The sequence below is a fragment of the Ammospiza nelsoni genome, chromosome Z, assembly GCF_027579445.1.
Source record: "Ammospiza nelsoni isolate bAmmNel1 chromosome Z, bAmmNel1.pri, whole genome shotgun sequence".
Lineage (NCBI taxonomy): Eukaryota > Metazoa > Chordata > Aves > Passeriformes > Passerellidae > Ammospiza > Ammospiza nelsoni.
In genome coordinates, this window is record NC_080669.1 from 57318339 (window position 1) to 57338622 (window position 20284).

Consider the following 20284-nt stretch of genomic DNA (forward strand, 5'->3'; position numbering starts at 1 on the left):
GGTGGACTGCGGATTTTTCCTATGAGAAAGTAATCTAATTCCACAAGAAAGATTCTACATAGGGAAAAAAAAAGTATATGTAAATAATGTTGTGCTTCTATTTCTAGGCTTAGTATTTGGGATGATAGTGTCAACAAAGCAGAGAAATGACTTGGTCGGTTTGGGATTTCTTATATACTCCCTTCTTGACATTGATATACCTTGACAAAACATTGTTTTCTATTCGATGGAGAGCTTTTTGAATCAAGCTCTTACAGTCTCTTTTTCCTCAAGCTAGTACCAGGTTGAAATTTCAGCTTCCTCATTTAAATGCTTGCTACTACAGTTTGCAGTGGTATATATCACTGAACTACTTTATCCTAATATTCTGGGGTATATCATCTAATGACCTCTTTGTCACTTGGAACATCACAAATATTTTGTTTATCAGCATTGCCAACCAATGTCAGCATGATGAGGCTGCATGAAAAAGTAACCCTTGCTCATTTTGGGCTATGTATACCGAACTACCAGATAAGAAATGGAGGACCAGTTTAGTTAGTCTTAGCACATGTTTGTTTCTCAGTTGGTAGGTGTATTAGTGCCACTAGTCTAACTGTGTGTACTGTCAAACGAGTTCTCCTTCTTTGACAGTTTATTTTTATGTGATATTTTGCTATCTTACATCCTTTCATTGCACAGATACTTTAACAGGGAAAAGTAGTTAATGGTGCTTCCAACATTAGTTCTGTTAACTAGAGGGATCCTTCCCTAGCTCCCCTAATTGCTTCTGGTTCTTGCGCCAATTTCTTGTAAAACATCTCTGTTGGTTACAACATAGTAAAAAGGAGACAGGAAACAGTGTTTCATGAAGTTTTGAAAAGTCAGCCTGGGAAAGCTCGCTGTGTTTATGAAGAGAATTAAAATCTTCAAGGGTAGGAGTCAGAAGGAAGTGGCTAAATCTTTAATCACTGAATGAATATTAAAAAATTAATTCATTAATTGGGCAGATTATTAAACTTTATTTTGGTGCTTCATGTGTACAGTGCAACAAATAGAAGTTGCAGGGGAAAGAAATGGTTACAAGTAAGCCAAGTCTCATACTAAATAGTGGCTTTAAAGGCACTGTTTTTAAATTAGGTTACTTGTGTTCTTTCTTTGAACATTCAGTTCTAATTGCAACAGTAAATCAAAGAATATGCTCAAAGTAGATTCCCATGTAAGGTGGACAACTGGACAGTGCCTCTTTACTGCTACTAACACGTGCATCCAATTACTGGGTTGATATACTCACAATGTCAGCTGTAAAGCATTCCCCTATTTTATAGTTAGCCTAAAGAATTATTAGCCTGTCCCCTTTCACATTTACCTCTAAATAATCTGTCAGAGTGTATATCTTCTACAGTTAAAGAGGAATTTTCACGCACATCGAAGCTGACTTTCAAGAAAAAAGGAAATGTTGAAACTACACCAAACAGTTTTATTCCTTTTCTTTTTCCCTCTTCCATAATTTTTGGTATTGTCAAAGAGAGGAAAAGGTTATGGATAGTAGGAATATGAATGATCATGAATGTTATATAAAAATAAAGAAGAAGATCAGATCTTTCATAAACCTTGATTTAGGAAAGAAATATGATGCCTGCTCCTTTCATGGTGGAAAACATATGTGAAGGACATAGTTGTTTTTTGCCATTCCTGACTCGTCTTCCTATGTGGGGAGCAGAAGTGAAAATGAGGGGGTTGAGGGGGGTGGGGGACTTGTGAGGAGTCTCTTTGCTCTTCTTTATTCTGCCACTGATATTAGAGGTTCAAACATTTCATATAAATAAATGAAATGTAAGTTTTCTTTTAGGTTCCTGACACACAGCTGTGCAGCTGTAGTCAGTATGTGTGGGAGTTGGGGAGGGAATGCTGAAGCATTTTGGAATCATTCAGGATGTTATTTAATTGGAATTAAGGCACAGTGCTAAGTGGAGACTGGGTATAAATCAATGATATTGTGCCCGCATTAGAGGAAGTGGGTGGGATGTGTGACAAGTACCAGATCAGTACTAGAAAGGATGACAAGAAAGAAATGGGGGCAGCATGTGTCATGAGTGGGAGAGAAGTGGGGAGAGGGGGAGCATGGCTTACCCCTTTTGGCAGCTGTGAACTGCCAGTGATGTTGTGTTATTCTGTCTGATCTCACTGTAACATCTGTTTGTCACAGACTGAAACTATGAAGACATTAAGGTGCCTTTTGAATTTCTATAAAAGTGTGCGCTTGGTGTTAGGATATGAACGTTCCACTCCCAATTTAATTGTGTCTTCTCTGACCCTGTTCTGTAAATATTAGATACTATTTGGCAGCTGTTCTAGGGTTTTCTTCTTCATTTTATCCTCTTTGAGAAGATTAATAACCTACTTTATTCCTAATATCAAATTCAGTATCAACTACTTGCAAGAAGAAGGGTAGTGAATTGCCCCTTGAAAGTAATAAACCATTTGAAAGAGCTACACGCTATGCATTAAAGAAAAAAAAAAAGTGGGATTTTAGTTGGTTGGTTTTTCTTAATTTTTTCAGTATGCTAATACTACAAGCTATATTTGTTAAGAGAAACATATACCTGAAGGACATCAAGTTACCCTAGAATGCCAAGTGGTTTGACTTTTGGAGCAAGGAATAGAGTGGAGTACAGTGTTTTGGTTGGTGGTGTGTTATCAAATATGTCATATTTTGCAAGCTTATCATTAGGATTTGAAGCAGATACATAGTTACAAGTTTGTTGCTGCAGTGAGCAAGGGAAAATGTGTGCTCTGGAATGGAATAGGAGATGACTGCATTTAACACAATTAATATTTTATAAGACTGCTGTTTAGTGTCTTCTTCTCACAATTTTATTATGACATTTTAGGAGATGCTAAAGCTTCCAATGTTCTCTGAGGCGGTCTTTTAATTTCAACACAACAAATTTTTTTCTCATTTATTTCCCAGATACTTCTTTTTTCTCTGTTTTTTCCTGAATGTAAACAACAAAAATATAAACCCTGTCATAAATCTGTAGAGCTGTATAATATCCCAAGTCAGAAGGGTCCCACAATGACTGTTGTGTCCAACTTCTGATCCTTCACAGGGCAATCTGGAAGTTGATCTGGAAGTACCTCTCTTATCCTCATGAATTATCTTAGTACCTGTGGCACATTTCCCTTGGAGACAAGCTAATGAAAACCTTCCCCTGAACTGTAACCTGGGCTCATGACTCTGCCCCTCTGCCCTGTCTCAGAGGAAGCAGAGTGGTGCATGTGGTTCACATTCTGATGACAGGACACCTTTCCCTTGTCAAAACACTAGTGGTAATAACTGCAACACAGAAATTCTGTGCTCACTGAGGATCTGTAACTGCAAAACTAATGGCAACATGAAAAGACACAGAAGAAGAATCTAGAGCTAACCTCATCAGCCAAGGTGGGGTTGCTTTCTGTTTGTCTGCTTCTCTGTCTAGGCCTGGTTGCTCTGCCTCTTCAGATGCTGAAAATATAACCTCCCGTTTAAGATTCATGTGTAGTTTTGGTGCTACTGTTTTAGTAGCTGGGTCAGCAGTTCATACTTTGGCTGAAGAGCTGAGTTAAGGCACCACCATACGTAAACTGGAGCAGAAAATTATGACAAACCTAGTTTCACTGGGCATTCTGACCTACAAACCATTGCAAGCTCTTTAAATTTTCACTTCATGTGGTTCTGACACAAATAGCTTAGAAAGTGAGTAGAATGTAAGATGTGGAAGGAAATTATGATTGTTTCAGCTTCCTAGAAGTGAAGATGCTGATGAAGTCACATGTGCAAGTCCAGTTATTATGAACAGTGACATTTAAAGTCATGTATGATAGCTTTTATTCATAAAGCAGTATTACCTTTGCTTCCAAACAGCCCTGAGCACACATAAGCAAGACTCACTTCCTAGTCCAATGAGTTGTTTCTACCACTTAAGCAGCTAATAGAAAATTCAGTAGGGCAAGCACTGGGAGGTACAGGTTCTGCCCTTTCTGAGGCTTAAAGGTAGATTCAATATAAGAAGTTTTGCTTTTTTTCTTGGATTTTGGTTTGTCAGGAACCCTGCTCCTGGGGAAAGAATGATGGGAGAAGATGCTGAGATCATGCAGACTGGTAATTCCATCTACCCTCGGAATAATGATGTTTCCTATTGATGACATACTGTGGGAGATACTGCTGGACAGGGAAAGGGGGACAAGGCTAAAAAGAAAATAGTGCTCAAGGTGCTATGAACAGACCATTTCATTCACAGCTTTCTGTGTCTGAATAACCTGAGGAGTGGCAAGAGGAACCCAGCCTGTACCTGCCGTGGCATTTAAACTATGTAGCAATTCTATATTAGTTTTTTCTTGGTACTTCCTTTTCTCATGTGACATAAACCAGTCAAGATCAGCGGCTGCTGATTGTTTAAAATCTGGTGATTATTGTATATTAAGAAACTACAAGACTGAATGCACTGGCATACTAAAAACATTTTAAGAACACTCTATGGACAGAAAGATTACTGTCAGTAAATGCAGGGTATAAAATACCTTGCTATAGGGCAGTGGATGAGAAAATGCTTTTCATCTGAATGAAATACCTCACAGAGCAGCTGTTCAGTTGTCTGAAAGGAAGGAAATGGTCCAATACCAACTTTCTTTATAGAAGAGCTTGCAGGTTATTTGAACTTTAGAAAGATTCTTAATGACTACGGTGGATTTTTGTCTCAATACAAGACTGAAGAAGGTACAGACTGGAGTAATGATGTAGGATTATGGGAATGATTGTCCTTCACCATGTGCTGTGGAAATTCTGAGGGGATAAAGGAAGATGAGGGAATCCTAATGGTCCTCCTCATGGGGATTGTCAAGTAGCACAGAGTAGGAATCTGCTTAAAGAGAGAGGGTAGAAGACTGGAAAATCTGGCATGAGGATAGTCTGCAGGAATTAAGATTTGAGTATAAGGAATTGCATAAAGTATTGGGGAATATTAGGTCTTATATGCTGGTTATCCATTGTACCTCAAAATTTCTGAGAATATTTGAGTCTTATTTCTCCTTGGCTCTTTGCTACTTATAAAATGAAGTTAGCAATACTTCCTACACAAGCAAGGGTGTTATGAAAGGCAATTATCTGTGAAATATACCAATAACACCATGACAAGTGCCAGGAAAAAAAAAACAAAAACTGAGGACGATTACCAGAGGGTAATGTCATCTGATAGAGCAGGGAAGAATAGGCTACTTCTTAATTCTGTTAAGAATTAACAGAATTGTCTGTTAAATCTGTTAACTGTCTGTGTACCTTAATTAATGTATTTTTGTCTTTCAACAGAAAAAAACTCTCAAGTTAAAAAAAAAAATTACGATATTACCCCTCTTGCAAGCGTTATGTCAAGATTACCCACAGATTTCTTGCACAGCACAAAACAAAAATCAATGTCAGAAAGATCCCCTAACCAAATAGCATGAGTGGAGGCAGACATTGGATCTGTCCTATAAAACCGGATCTGGTTATGCTGGTTATGGATCTGGTATGAGCGTTGTGATCACAAGCAATGTTAAAATTTCTTTTGCTTTGAAGATATGAACCTTATGGTGTTTCATCTCAAGGATCTGTATCATTTCCATGTTAAAATATAATTGTTATTTGACTCTCTTTACTGTCAGGCCTATCAGCAAATGAAATTAGAGCATGACATCCTCCTAATATTTATTCTATTAATGTATTATGTACTTTTGGAAGTGCCTTAATTTTCCTGAAATGCTGTCAATCTATTGGAGTTAAGCTACTGGAATTATTTGTTTGGGTTTTATTTATTTTATACCATTTTTTAAATTATTGATACTTCCCCTTTAGTGTCACAGACATTATTCTTTCAGTTTAATTTATTACAATTACTTCTACATGTCACAACTTTGCTTTGAAATGACAGACATCCAAGTTAAAGCCTTTTCAACTTTAGTGAAAACACTTATAATGAGGCTGACACTTGGCTCATGTGGAATTAATCTGGTCTCTTGGTCATTTCTTCAGTTTCTCCTGCTGCAGTCAGCTCTCAAAAAGACATATCTGCAGCTGGGGAGTACATAAGATTAACTTCCGCCTCTCTGTGGCTTCTTGCCTCAGACCACACACCAAATAATTCCTCAAAGCATTATCCAGATTTGCTCAAAATTCACCATGCTTGCTTTATTCCTTTAGTTCTGCCACACATGCATTTGTGGACTCTGCTTCCAGCTGATTCTCCTTATGAAACAGGAAACATTTTGCAAAGATGAATATTTAGAGACAAACATTCTTGTAAAATATCTATATTAATTTTTCTGTAGAACTCTTTCTGGTTTTGTTAATTTTATACATGTACACAGTAGACCATTAAGATCAGCAATACAAAAGCTTTTTGTTTGCAACTATACTAGGGACATAATAAAGACTGATAGAGCTTTTCAATACCAACTGAATTACAGTAACTCTTTCACCCAAAATGAATTTTTTTAAAAAAAGAAAAACTCAATGCTTATATTCATTAAGAACTTTAGTGCTGTCTGAACTATTAAGTTCAATAATGCTATAAAAAGTTGCCACTGGGGGAAATGGAGTCAGGTCTCTTATCCAGGGACCTCCAAACCTTAATCACAGTTCAGAATTTTTTAAACAGGAGTAACATATGTGAGGTATACGTACATGTGCTCACACAGCAATGCATATTCAAAAAGTATCTAATGATAAGACAAAACACCAGTAGAGAAAAATATGGATTCTTTCTATTACCTTGTACTTTATACTAGAAGTTATAAATGAGACTTCATTAAACCCATAATGGGGAAGGGAATGTAATTTTGGTGTTTGAATCAATTCAGTCAGGCATTTGCTAGTACTCTCAGTGTTGGGTTTTCAACTAAATATTTTTTCATGAAGGTTTCAGAATGTTTCTGCTTTCCAAAGAGTCAGTATGTATATATAAGCTCTTCATTTATAGATGTGTTTTGTGTGCTGAACTACAGAAGTTCTGGATGCAAAATTCCCTTTTCAGATATACTGATAATGCAAGGGTAGATTGCAGGACAGTGCAGATAATGTAGCACATAAGATAATGCTTCCAAGGAATCTGTAGAGGCCTAACTGAAGAGCACACTTATATTTTGTCCCAGCTTGAGAAAAATATTTAGCTCTTGGAATGAGTCCAGAGAAGAGCCTCTAAGCTGATCCCAGGCCCAAAACACCTCTTGAGAATAAGTAGAAATACATGCCATTGTTGCAATATATGAAGATATTAATAACTTCTGAAGGACTGTAACATATTTTTTACCTAGAAAAGGATGACAAATATTAGAGATTTCTAGGCATCCAAAAGTAATTTCAGAGTTTAGTCAGTTAAAGAACTTACCATTTCTTCAGCTCTCTTTTTCCACTGGTAATGAGTCCTAGTCAGCATGACCTTGTAGCAGAGTTTGTTGCTGTTGCCTTTTTGCCTTTTTTTTTTTTTTTTTTTGCATTCCTTATCCAAATGGTAGATTTGTTTTCTGATTCTGAAGGAGAGCTAATACTCACAAGTCATTTGTCACAAACCACTAAAAGTGTCAAAGTCTTACAGCAGGTCCTTGGTGGCTTGTTAATCTCTCCTTTTTTACCCCCCTCCTTTTTTTTAAAGGAAACAGACTAATTCACTTAAGCATAATGAGAGCCATGCTTGCTATAGCCGACTATGTCCTACTAGCAAAAGTAAAATCTGTCTTATTTCTTCACCTCCTTTTCTTGGCTCCAACAATTAAACACAAAGCTGAAAAGCACAAGCTTTTATGGCAGAGCTATTTCATATGTCAAATGAAAAATGGAAGCTGCCGTTTTCATAACAGAAAAATATACAAATGTGCTTTTCCTTTGTGCCCCCCTCCCTTCTAAATTATCATCAGCAACATGCAAAAGATAAACTTCTATGTTAAATAGGGGGACCAGATGTATGTTTAACCTCTCACCCTCATTTTTCTAACTGGCTTCCATTAGGAACAAAAAGTTAATATATTCTAAACAAAAATAACTGATATGGTAAGGTGAACTTTTCAACTGGGTAAGAGTTCTTTAGCAAGAGACAGTATTACAGAGTCCTATGTTGGGCTTACAGACTGTTTTACTGAAGTGATGTTCAGAACAATAATTCCATGGTTACTTTCGATAAGTAGTAGCTGAAAGTTTGTTGAGTTGCAGCAAAACCGATTGTAACAAGTAGTTAAATTCTCATACGTTACAGAAAATCTAGTAATATGTTCTAGATCCTCTATCCAATGTTAGAATTTTTCATCTATATAGTCGTTCCTTAATCCAAACTTGAAACATGGCTGTGATATTTTCCTCTTCTTTGGAGACAAGGACTGAGGTAGAGAGTTTAAAGATCAGGATTTTCACTCTTTTGTCTTTACTCAAGCTTATTCCACTGTAAAACCATAGACTGATGATTCTACTCTCTTCATTATTTTGTGTTCACAATACAAGGGTGATGTTCTCATTCTTAATAGATAGGGGAATAGGAGGATAAAGGGTAATACTGTTCAATTTTTATAGCAGAATGTTTCTCCAACATAAATGTATATGTATGACAGACTAGATGACAAATTTAAAGATAATTTATCTTATTTAGGATATAGAAAACAGAGGAAAAGTCTACAAAAGTGATTAATTAGAGATAATAGACAATTCTATTGAAATATGGTGGTTTTGGAAAGTGCTGTCTCTTGGTAAAAGTGTCCCTCAGTGGAGTAAAGAAAGTTGTCAATGTTTGATAATGGGGTGTTTTTAATGAGCAAATTTAGGAGCTGTGTGTAACCCATAAGGTATCCCTTGGAAGAGTTTGGGAGCTGAGTTTGTTTTATCAGGAAAGATAAATGTTTAAAGTGCTGTTAATGTATTCACTACAGATACCATCTGAGAGAGTCTGTCTTTTTTAAATTACACAGTCTGAAAACCAGAAGATTTTGCATACAGAGTCTAAATTCATAGTTTTATTTGCCTCATTTTCATACTGTTAAGCTTGTATGAACAAGCTAATGTTTAGGAGAGATTTCATAGAAGAAAAGATATTCACCCAGGAATCAAGGAGAAGTGATAACTGAAGGGCAGGAGAAGCAAGTCTGAAAAGAAACTATTGCAATCAGGGAATCCTTACCAGAAGTGAGTAGAGGAGAAGCCCTCTAGCAACTTGTTCTGACTCCTCAACTGGAGGTTACTAAATCTCCCCAGCTCATGTTAGCATTTCAAATTTTCCCCCAAGCAAAATCACACATCTTAGCTTTACTGGCATAAATAAAAGATTTCAGCCATTCTGAATTTTCTTCCATAAAGCAAGAATATATTGGAGTGTTTGGAGAGCAGCTAAGCTCCATCTGGGGAAATAGCATAAGAGTGGCTGGTATAGTTTTTTTCCTTTAGGCATGATTCAAAAGGGTTTAAGAGATGTTTTAAAAAGGGGGGAAAAAAAGTAAAGAGAGTATTAAAAATTGAGTGATATTTGAAATAAAATTACCAAAATCATTTACTCTCTGGAGAGAGAGGATGGTGTTTTGAACCAGTCCAGAGTCTCAGGATTTCAGTTATGTTTTCTAGTATATCTCTGAAATTGGCAATGTAAAGTAGTCAATTTATTCCCACTGTGATTTCAATTTCTATCAAGAGTACCCTTTCAACACCTTAAAATCTAGTCCAGGAGTAAATACTAGTTGATTTCATGAGCTGTGCCAGTCCTGGAAGAGGTTGTAGATGTCAGCTTTGCAGAAGGCTGAAATAGCCAAAGGAAAAGGTCAGTTGTGGGATAAAGAGGAAAAGGAAATTAAAAAATAATTTATTGTGCTGCAAGATGCAATGAGGAGGAGGTAGGAGCTCTCTGAATTCCTACAAAAAACTCCTCATTTTTTTATTCCTTCCAACTACTGTAGAAACTCTGTCTTCTCATTATCTCCATAAATTTCAAAGGCAAAACCATATTGGAACCATTCTTACAGGATAATTCCAGCAGGCAGTTTCTGTGGAACAGTAGCCTATGCCTGGCAGCAATGATGACTTTACCATATTTCCAAAACGTGTCATTCACAAAATGGCCTCTCCCACTGACAAACGTGTCTGTGGCAGCTTGGGAGCTGTGAGTATGTGGGAAGTGGTTTGTGGCTCTTGGTCTGGAATAGGGAAGTTCTGTAAAGCCGTGTAATAGGTAGCCAGTGAACTTACCATATGAAAAACCAGTGTTTACTTATCTTTCCCTGACTTCTTGTAACATCAGCCTTTGGTGGATCATTCCAAAGTAGCCAGGCAGGCCTTGTGCCCCAGGATCAGGAAGGAAACAGCATTGCTCTGTGATTTATGATGATTGGGGAGCTCTGTTCCAGGAACAGCCTTGGCACAGGCATTTGTTATACTTATGTATAAGTGTGTGTCTGTTAACTAAAAATCTGTCAAATTACAGAAAAGGAGGACCAAAGAAAACCTCCTGGGAATCTTAACAACAGCTCCTGTTATCATCAGTGTTCATTATATAAGTCTGTTCAGAACTTGAACAAGTTCAGTCAACTCCAAATAGGTTTGCTCACCATATTTTTTGGCTGTTCCACAGCAGAGGGGCTACAAATAGTTCTGACTTTCAACCAAAATACTGTCAACAGGACAAGAGGAAATGGCCTCAACCTACACTGGGGGGAGTTCAGGTAGGATATCAGGAGGAATTTCTTCTCTGAAATTTCAGTTAAACATTGAAATGGGCTGCCCAAGGAGGAGGTGGATTCACCATTCCTAGAAGCGTTCAAGAAAGGATTGGACATAGCACTTGGTGCTACAGTTTAGTTGACAAGGTGTTCAGTCAAATGCTGGACTCAATGACCTGGGAGATCTTTCCCAATCCTAATGATTCTATGATATCATGATAACCAGAGCTGCTCTTTAAGCTATTTCAGCCAAGTAGTATCCTTAACTGACCCAAAAATTTTGTTTTGTACAGTTTACTACACAATGCACATGTAGGAGGCAGTTGTATTCTCCCCTTTTTCTTTTCTTCTGCTAAATTTGATGTGCTAAGTTCATTGATAAGCAGAGAACACTGTGTTAAAACACAGCCCACTGTCTTGCCCCTGAGATTAACTCTGTGGGTCAGGGCATGGTGCTAATAACATTATATTATGAGTTCAATCCCTGTATGGGTCATTCACTTAACAGTTAGACTTGATGATCCCTGTGGGTCCCTTCCAGCTCAGAACATTCTGTTATTCTTTGATCTTCCATTAGCTCTGAATGCAAAGCAAGGTAGCGACATTCACACAGGATAATGAGCTATGTGTCTTGTTGGGGATTTTAATTACTATATCACACCCTAAAAACATAGATTTCTTGTTTTCCAGTCCTATGTTTAATACCTTTTCTGGGGGGCAGTTTAATTTGAAGTATTTCTTAGTGATCTGCTTGGATCTGTTTGGACATGTTCTTTTCTTGTGAGGTAATGCTTTCATTTCCTGACTTTCAAGAACTGCTTCTAGGTGCCTGGCCTTAAACTAGATCTGTGCACCATGTCCAAGACCTAAAAGAAGAATGCCCAGGTTACCAAAGCTAGTGAGCCTTGAAACAGACCTAATTTCTGGCACTTGGCAATGGCTGCTTTCTCTCCCATTAGTTAACAAAGTGTGGCCTAGGCCTGGTTCTCAGTGTATTTGACAGTGCAAAGTGTTGAAAAGGTTGAAGTACCCTGTCAAGTGGGATGGTTGGAATGCAGTGATGCAGACAAATGAGTGATATAGACAAAAGTGAATTTAAGATATTGATTGTGTAATGTCAGAAATGTAAATCTCATTGATCTGCATGTAAAGCCACATGAAATTTGAAAGGATAATGTTAGTTAATGGGCGTTTCACCAAAAAAACTTAGTTTCTCTACTTTCTTAAATATGTTGAAATGCCAAAGCTTTTTCCAAATAGAGTGAATAAGAAATATTGAGAAAGATTTTCTTACAAAATCAAAGTACAAAGTAATGTCTGCTTAGATGAAGGATGACATTTTCTGGGAATTAGTTAGAAATATGTCATGAAAACTGTCCAATTTAATTTTCTTTTTCACTATCATAAGTTTGACAAGATGTTTCTCTGTTTCTTTTAGAAGTATAAAAAACTGATTTTATCATAATGTTCAGAAAGTTGAATTGCAAATTTGTTTGAAGCCCATTACTTCTATGGGGAAATGAAATTAATTTAGTGATATTTTCAAATGAAATAATGTTTGGTTATAAAAATTCCATGTACAGCTTACTAATTCAAAAAAGGAAAAGAATTGAAGAAAAAAATAAATGCTCAGAAAACAGTTGTAGTATTCTTTGCCAAAATAATCAGGCTCTTTGCTGACATGATGCTAAAGGCAGAGAATGACTATGTTGTGTTTTGCACAGGCCTGTGTCCAAGTTCTTGGTCCAGGCAAGAAGTTTCACAGTTTATGAAATGTCTAAGTCAATACTTGTGGCTCAAGGCACTGATGCCTCTATGGCTGAAGTAGGAGACATTTCCAGCTTGGTAGCTTCTGTCACTGGGGCCTGTTGAATTAGAAATACTAGAGAATTGCAGCACATACCCATTATGGCTTAACACTGCACACAGAACTGCTGATTTTCTTGCAGAAACCTCCCCATGGGTCATTCCTTCTCTGTCCCACATGTGGAAGGGAGCAGGCAGAGCTCCACCTTTACTTCATTCCTCCAGCTAAGTGAATGGATTCAGTATAAACATTAGGAAATATGCTTGTTGTCTCCTCCCCAAGCCATAGCATTGCTTTCCCTGACATTTTTTCAGGACAAGCAAGACTACTTTTTTCTGGATATAGTGCAAGCTGAGCAACCATGATAAATTTTCATGAATTTGTATATTTTTTATGGTAAAAACAGATTAGTATTTATGAAAGTGTGCTTTGTGGGGTTGTGTGTTTGCATATGCCATAATACAGGTCTCTTGCTTCTGTGTTGATGAAGGGACAGAAGAAAACCTTGACAATTGTAATTTTTTCCATATTGTGACAAAAAGCTGTATTTCCTGAAGCCTTTGGGTATAATTTCACCTGTTCCTGTCATTCTAAGATGGATATATCAGCCAAAGCTATTCTTAGTCCTCCCCTGATGCATCAGGATGTCACAGAAGAAGTGTGGACTGTTGCAGCTGATATATGGAGATAATGGGCACGACGTGACTTTCTTTTTTTTACTTTCTTTTTTTTTTTCCCTCTTTTTTTTTTTTACTTTTCTTTTTTTCCTGTTTTGCTTTTCTTTCGCTGTCTGTATGTCTGGCTTTAATCAGTCACTTCTCTGTGAAATGTTTCAATTGGGCCTTAACAAACTCTTTGCTCTTCTCTGATATGGACGCGTGGATTATAGGTGAAACTACATTAAGAGGCTGCAGAGGTTAATTACGCCTGAAAGTTTCCAGTACTCTCCACATCAGTTGACACTCTCAGCACACTACATAAACAATCTGGGTGAAGCTATCATTAGCAAAGCAAGAGTGCTGCACTTGCCCAGCCCCTGCACTTGCATTTCGAAGTTTTCATACATGCTTGTACATCTTGCATGACCCATTTATGCATAGAAATAAATTTGTAAGTCAGCTGCATAGCCTCTGTGTGATATTTCTTTCATATATATAAGCAAAAAGATTCCTACCTGTCCTACCAACACTTAACAGCCAAACAGTCCTTTTCCAATCCTTCATTTTTATTTTAAAGTACTTAATCTTTCTTTTTTTAAATAAAACCTTGTAGTAAATTTGGTAGAACACCTGCATATATTGTACTTGTCAAGAACTTTTGAGGTTCTGTAGGCATATTTTTCAAGTTTAAGAATTTTTTCTCTGTTGAGCTGAATGCTAAGTTTTTGGGGAAAATACTAAAGCTGTTTAAACAGAAGTGTTGTCAAGAGTGCAGTGCAAACATCCTGATAAATCATTCCTCTCTTTTTAGTGGAATCCATGTAGGTCTTAGGTTAAAAACGAGAAGGCATAAGGTTTTCAAACAAATGCAGTCCTTAGGACAATCATGTCTCATTTAAGATTATTTCAGACCAAACTCCAGTTAAATCAGTTATCTCCTATGCAAAACAAAGAAACGAAAGGGCAAGTAGCTGCTTCCCTTTATCTCTTGGCATAATGTTTTCTTACATTCCAGCACCATTTTCTTTACTGTTTTTGAAGAGAGAGGAGGCAATTTTATGCTTTGGAGTGTGCAGGAACAAGTTGAGGAAGGGTTGGAAGGTCAGCCAGTGAGCTCAAAGTGTGGCAATTCACTTCTGTCTCACCTCATTCCTGCTTCTTCAGAGCAGCAGCACAATAATCTTTTAAATCTGTTTGATATGGCTCGTACGCTTGAAGCAACTTGGACACTGCTTACATAGGAGCTGTCTTGAATTTGCCTATATGAGATCACAAAAAAAAAAAATCCTAGAACACTCAAGGAATTCTCCAGGTTGCTAGATTTAATTACCAGAATTTCTAAGGAATTCTTTTGTACCAAAAATAATTGGATCATCATTTTTCTAAGTGGATTAGATACAAAAATATAATGTAAAACAGCCATTATGGTGAGGTATGATGTGGGACATTTTTAGCTGTCAAAATGTGCTTAGAAATGTATAACAAATGCCAACATGATACTGTGAATTTTGAAAAGAAAAAGACGTGAGTTCTGCTGTTTGCTGTTGCCAGTAAATGTCTACTTTTGTTTGGACGCTATTACTACAAAAGCCAAGATAAGACTGTGATTTGCCAATTGTTGCATTGTGCTGTCCAGCTCTGGTTTTGAATTAAAATACACATATGCCAAAAATTATGTTTATATAATTTAGTATGTTGTGTAACGAAAGAGTGTTAGGTAGTCCAGTTAATGAAATTATTAAATATTGGCAGAGTGCTGTTAAATTAAGTTTATATTCAATTTTTTTAGGACATTGGGTGGAAGGAAAGTTGAATTCTATTTCATATTAATTGAAACCAACTAGGTTGTTGATATAGTAATGCCTGTAAATAGCAATTAACTGCATTGTGGCACTAGTTTTTGCTAAGAGGACAACTCAGAAAGTGCTTGCTTTGAAATAAAACAGTCTAAAGAGGAGTTTTTATTCTGCATAAAAGCGTGTGTAGATAACATCTATTTCGGACATGTTAGATGTTGCTAGTTCCACAACCACATACTGGAGGAAATATCTTATAACTCACAATGGAAGCCAATAAAGGAGAATTAAGTATTCAGTTCTTGAAGATGGCCTATGGGATATTGCACACCTTATTATCTTATGTCAGATGAAGTCTTGATTCTCAAAGTGAGTACAGCATTTTCCTTTTTTTTTTTTTTTGAGTACATGTACAGTTTTAAGGATCTCATTCTTTATCTCAAAACCCTATTGCGGTCAGTTGGATAATTTTCTTGACTTTGAATATCATGTGGATGAGGGAGTTTGCAGGATCAGCCATGTTTTCTTTGTGAGCTGCCCAAGCACTTTCAGTTGAACAAAATCTGCACACCCCAACTTTTTTGAGTTGTTTGTTGTTTATTTTTCCATTATCAAGATGACTAGTTATATGTTTCATAAGTAGGTTTAAGAGTGTGGCAAACAGGCTCCGGTCGTCCCTTGTTTGGTTTGACACACTTCATGGACACTAACACCTAATTAGTCATTGTCTGATCCAAAGAATTTGAGTAGCTTGTTGGTTTTGTTTGTTTATTCCATTCCATCCCATCAGCAAGTAGAGAAGTGTAAAACATATCTGGAAACAGAAAATTACGTGAAATGTCCATGTTGAAAAATTTCTCATCATAGGTAACAGAAGTTTGACCATTGCACCATTCTTAAATTCATGTTCTTTGTGCAGTGAGAGACGACACTCTTGTAAAATACACATCAGGAAAAACTAGGAAAATATTGAAATTGTGGTTAACAATATAACACAAAACTGAAAGTGAATTTAGATGCTTTCTGAGGCAAAAAGAAAGTCAGTCAAAATTTGAAAATGTAATCTACTTAAGCTAGATTGAAATAAAGTTGTCTGGAAATCAACATTAGCACTTTCAAAGGGTTTGTGCTGTCAGTCAAGACATATACTACTCTTTCTTCTGGGCATTTGTTTTCTAGTTTGGGATTTACTGAATAAAAATGTTAAAAAGATTTCCATGCAGACAAAAATTCCAGCCCTGTTCCTTTTTGAATGACTTATATAAACACTTGCAACAACTCAGTCCCAGAATGTTCATTAAAGTCAACATCTGCTAAGCCTCAAAATTTCTGGCTTTACTGGGAATATTTCCAGTTGTTGTGAACTAGGTAATTAGGTTTTTCCCCTTTAACACAGCATATTTTGCTACAGCAATAAGCAAAGAGGTTGGTAAAGTTTTAAAGTATCATTTTTTGATCAATCTAAGCCAAACCTTGACAGTTTATATTTGTATGAAAGCTTTTCCTTCATATTTATTTAAAATTGAAAGAAGTTTAAAATCTTAGATGCTAGAAACTAACCCTTAGGGTATCTAGTGATAATGTCATGTCCAACTGACATGACATTATCAGAGTCAGTGTCAATTATCAGTGACATTGTCTTTATCAGTGTTAATGTGCATACCTTAATACCTTAAACAAAAATATCATCACTGCCATATAGATCATGAACATTTGCTTAGCAGAAGTATTCATAAAGATGACCAGGTCTTACTGCCCAGCTGTAGGAGGGCATTAGGTGCCTTGCAGTGTTACCAGTAGACAGAAACCAAGAGAATTGAAAAGGGAAGAGGAGGGTGTAAGATATTTTACACAAGGTGGGTAACTGCAAAATAAGGGGTATTTTAAATTTTTCTGGGTTGGGTGAGGGTGTTTTTTGGTTGGTTTGATTTTCATTTCAGTTTGGTTTTGTTTTGATTTGTTTTTTGGTTTTTTTTTTTAATGTAATTTATGTTATCTAGCTGCCTGGTTTTGTTCTCCTGGCTGCAGTTGTTTTGCCCAGGAACACATATGCATGAACATATATTGCAGGGAATTTGGAGGAAGGGTTTACAGTAATTTGCAGAAGTTAGCCACATGAAATAAAAGCAGGGGCATTTCTGTTAGAAACCTGGCTTCAGCTAGTGTCTGCCTAACCACTGTTGAGTCTAATGAATAGCAATGGAGTCTGGTATTATGAAGTGCAGGGAATCATCAAAGGTAATAAAACTGAGATCAGACCAAAGCAGCATCTGGGAGTGAAGTTTTAAGTAGCAGACAGGAATGTGTACTAATTATTGCATTGTTAATATGTTGCATGTGTTGCTTGAATAGAGATGGTGTGAGTAAGGGCAGTCAGTAGCACAGCCAGTAGCCCTGGATTTTATCCATCACAGATTCTGTATTAAATCTCCAGCTGCTTTATAACTTTCCTAATGCGACATATTCCCATGCAAAACCAGTCTGTCCAACTGAGCACACCACTTCTTTCAGATGTCACCAAATTTATGTAGCAGCCTAGGACCACTTGGCTTCCTGCTAAACCGGATTGAAAGCTTAGAAGAGACAGCTGGACAATGTTTCATTGCTACTAAAATATTTGCATTGTATGCAACAGACACTCAAGTTCATCAAAATGCTTTGATAGCTCTTTTCCTATATATATATATATAGGAGGAACATTTAGTTGAGATGATACTGCAGCACTGGATTCAAACACAGCTTTCCAAAATGTCTTTTATCCTTAGAGAAGACTGTTCTTTCTCAATATAAATAATGAGGCTTTGGAAAAAGTATTGTTTTTCTCCTGGTGTGAGATGGGCCGAAAAAGTACAAAACAGGCACACTACACTAGTCAAAAACACTTTTTATCCTGAATTTTATATGTCTATTGCTTGAAATATCAAAACTGTGAAATTAAATTTAATATTCACCAACCTGTTGAAGAGAGTTATATATAGCAATTATACTTCAAATTTGCAAAGCCAGAGCAGCGTAAGCTGCTGGAAGCACAGCTTCCTGTTCTGGAAGCACAGGAAGCAATAAAAATCCTGTAGTGCTTTGAAAATGATGCAGCAGGATAACGTAATCAGCTTTCTCATGTCTGCATGAGAAATAGTCTTGAATACTAGCTGCAGTAATAGTGGTAAGTGTGGTCATCATTTACCACCATTTAGCCTTCCAAATTTCAGACTTTTACTATCTTTACTGTTTAAAATGCAGAAAATTCACCTGTTTATGGGTAATATGATATGGAGTTTGTTTATCCTTTGTAAAATGAGGTATTGAATACTCCACTGGCAGTCTACTGATGTAGTTGGTAATCTATGATGAAAACTTTTGGTTAATGAAAAGTAGAGAGGCACTGGAGGAGCTCACATCACCATTCATTTGACCTGGAAATGGAATTTCTTCTGTGATTTGATTTGAGCATCCATCAGAACAGTTGGTTTTTCTTGGAGCTCTAGTCACAGAGTCATCAGGAAAGAAGGCAGCAGGGCATAGGCCACCAGCTGGATTATGGTGGTCTGGATTTGTTCAGTAATGTTCAGTCCCAAACAATCCAATGACCAGATCCTAAAAAAACCATAAAGCACTTGTATTTGAAAAGAGAAAGGGGGAAGTGTGTTGTAGTTCTTCTGGGCTTTGTTCATCCTCCTATCTGTTATTTTTGCCAGTCGGTCAGGACTGCAATAAGATGTTCCCTATTCAAGTTTTGCTCTCTGACTCCAGGGATCAGAAAGTCTGATATTGAATTGTTTTCTCCTCAACTCTCTAGATTTTGAAGCCTATGTTTTTACTATGTATCTTGCTCTGTATTGTATTTTACTTTGGACACAAACGCCCACCTATCTGATTTCAGTGCTAGCAGTAGCTTGGTGAACCTCCATGGTGCAGAATGGGAATAGTTTTGAAATCTGGAAATGTTTCCTGGGCTAGAGAGATGGTTTCCCACCCAGCTCTAACTAGCAGTCACATATTTATCCATGGAATTCCCATATGGCTTTGTGGGTGGTAATGTGTAGAGGGCAGATTTCCCACCACAGCAGTTTCCCTCAATACAGATTTATTTCTTTTTAGCTCTGCAGAGTTTTCAGTCTTAATCACTGCTAAACTTAGGCCTGGTGTTTGTATTAACTGTATGATTAAATAGTCTATATTGAACCTTACAGCTCTTTGGATACCCATTTGTTACTTTTGTCTTTAAAATTGGATAATTACTTTGAAAGTTTCCTCATCCTGACTAGAGGCTGAATAGAATGTACAAAATCCTGGCACCAAGACTTTAATTACAAGCTCCAGCCTGGAGGCAAATTGGTGACTCTGAGGGTTGAAAACCTCAGCCATGCAGAAAGCAAAGAACCAACAAAAACAGAGTCCTCTGGCTGACTCCTGCAGATGAGAGCACTGCCCTGCTCTGTGTACGTAGCGGGGGGCAGAGAGCAGTCAGCTTTTGGCATCTTTGTCAGCTCTGAAGTCAGCACTCCTCAGAAATTCATGGCAAGGAAATATTAGAGCAAAGGGGTCATCCTGAAATTGATAAATACCAATTTGAAAATGTCTCACATTGCATAATCATTGGCCAGAGCCAGCCTGAGTGGGACATATTGTGCAGTGTTAACTTGTGAGCTGAATCCAGGAATTTTAGATGTGTACCTGACTTTTGCTATTAATGTGCTGCAAGGGGCTGAGAAGTTTTTTGGCTCCAGTCCAGTACAAACAGACCTTAGCTCAGTTAGATGATAACTTTCTGGCAAATGTTTCTCATTCTCTTATTTAGAGGAAATACTTTTTTAAAATCATGGTAGAAAAGCAAAAGAATAAGGAAGGCATGGTTCAGTTGAGACCTGGGATGCAAGAGGCCTTTTAAAACACACTATGACTTTTGACTGTGGCTTGGTCCAAAGGCAGATGCCCTGGCTGGACATAGCAGGTGACTACCTCCTCTTCCCTTGCAGGGTGCGTGGACTACTATTATTCTACCCCTACCACACTAATGGGGCGCAATTATAAGTGCTGCTTTGCTAAGAGTTTTTCTTCATTTCGTGGAGCTCATTGGAGGCCAAAATGTTTCTTAAACCAGTAGCTTTTGAAAACATTGTATAGTGATTTAATATAAAAACTGTTACCGTTTGGCGTCCGTGCAGAAACCTCATAATGATGCACCAATGCTGATCATCTGGCTCAACTCTTGAGTTTTTGCTTTTAAGACTGCTTTCAAAGAATTCTTCTCCTCTAAATGCTTAAAATTGCATGGACGTCATCATCACCTCACTGTGTTTTATTATTTCACAAGTGCTGCTGCAAAGCAAAAATCTTGTTGA

The 20284-nt window shown here is 37.2% G+C and overlaps 1 protein-coding gene across 4 annotated transcripts in view; it reads left to right on the forward strand.

Annotated features, from left to right (window-relative positions):
* Window positions 1-20284, forward strand: part of FGF10 (fibroblast growth factor 10) — a 60380-nt gene that overhangs the window by 6830 nt on the left and 33266 nt on the right. The window lies entirely within an intron of this gene.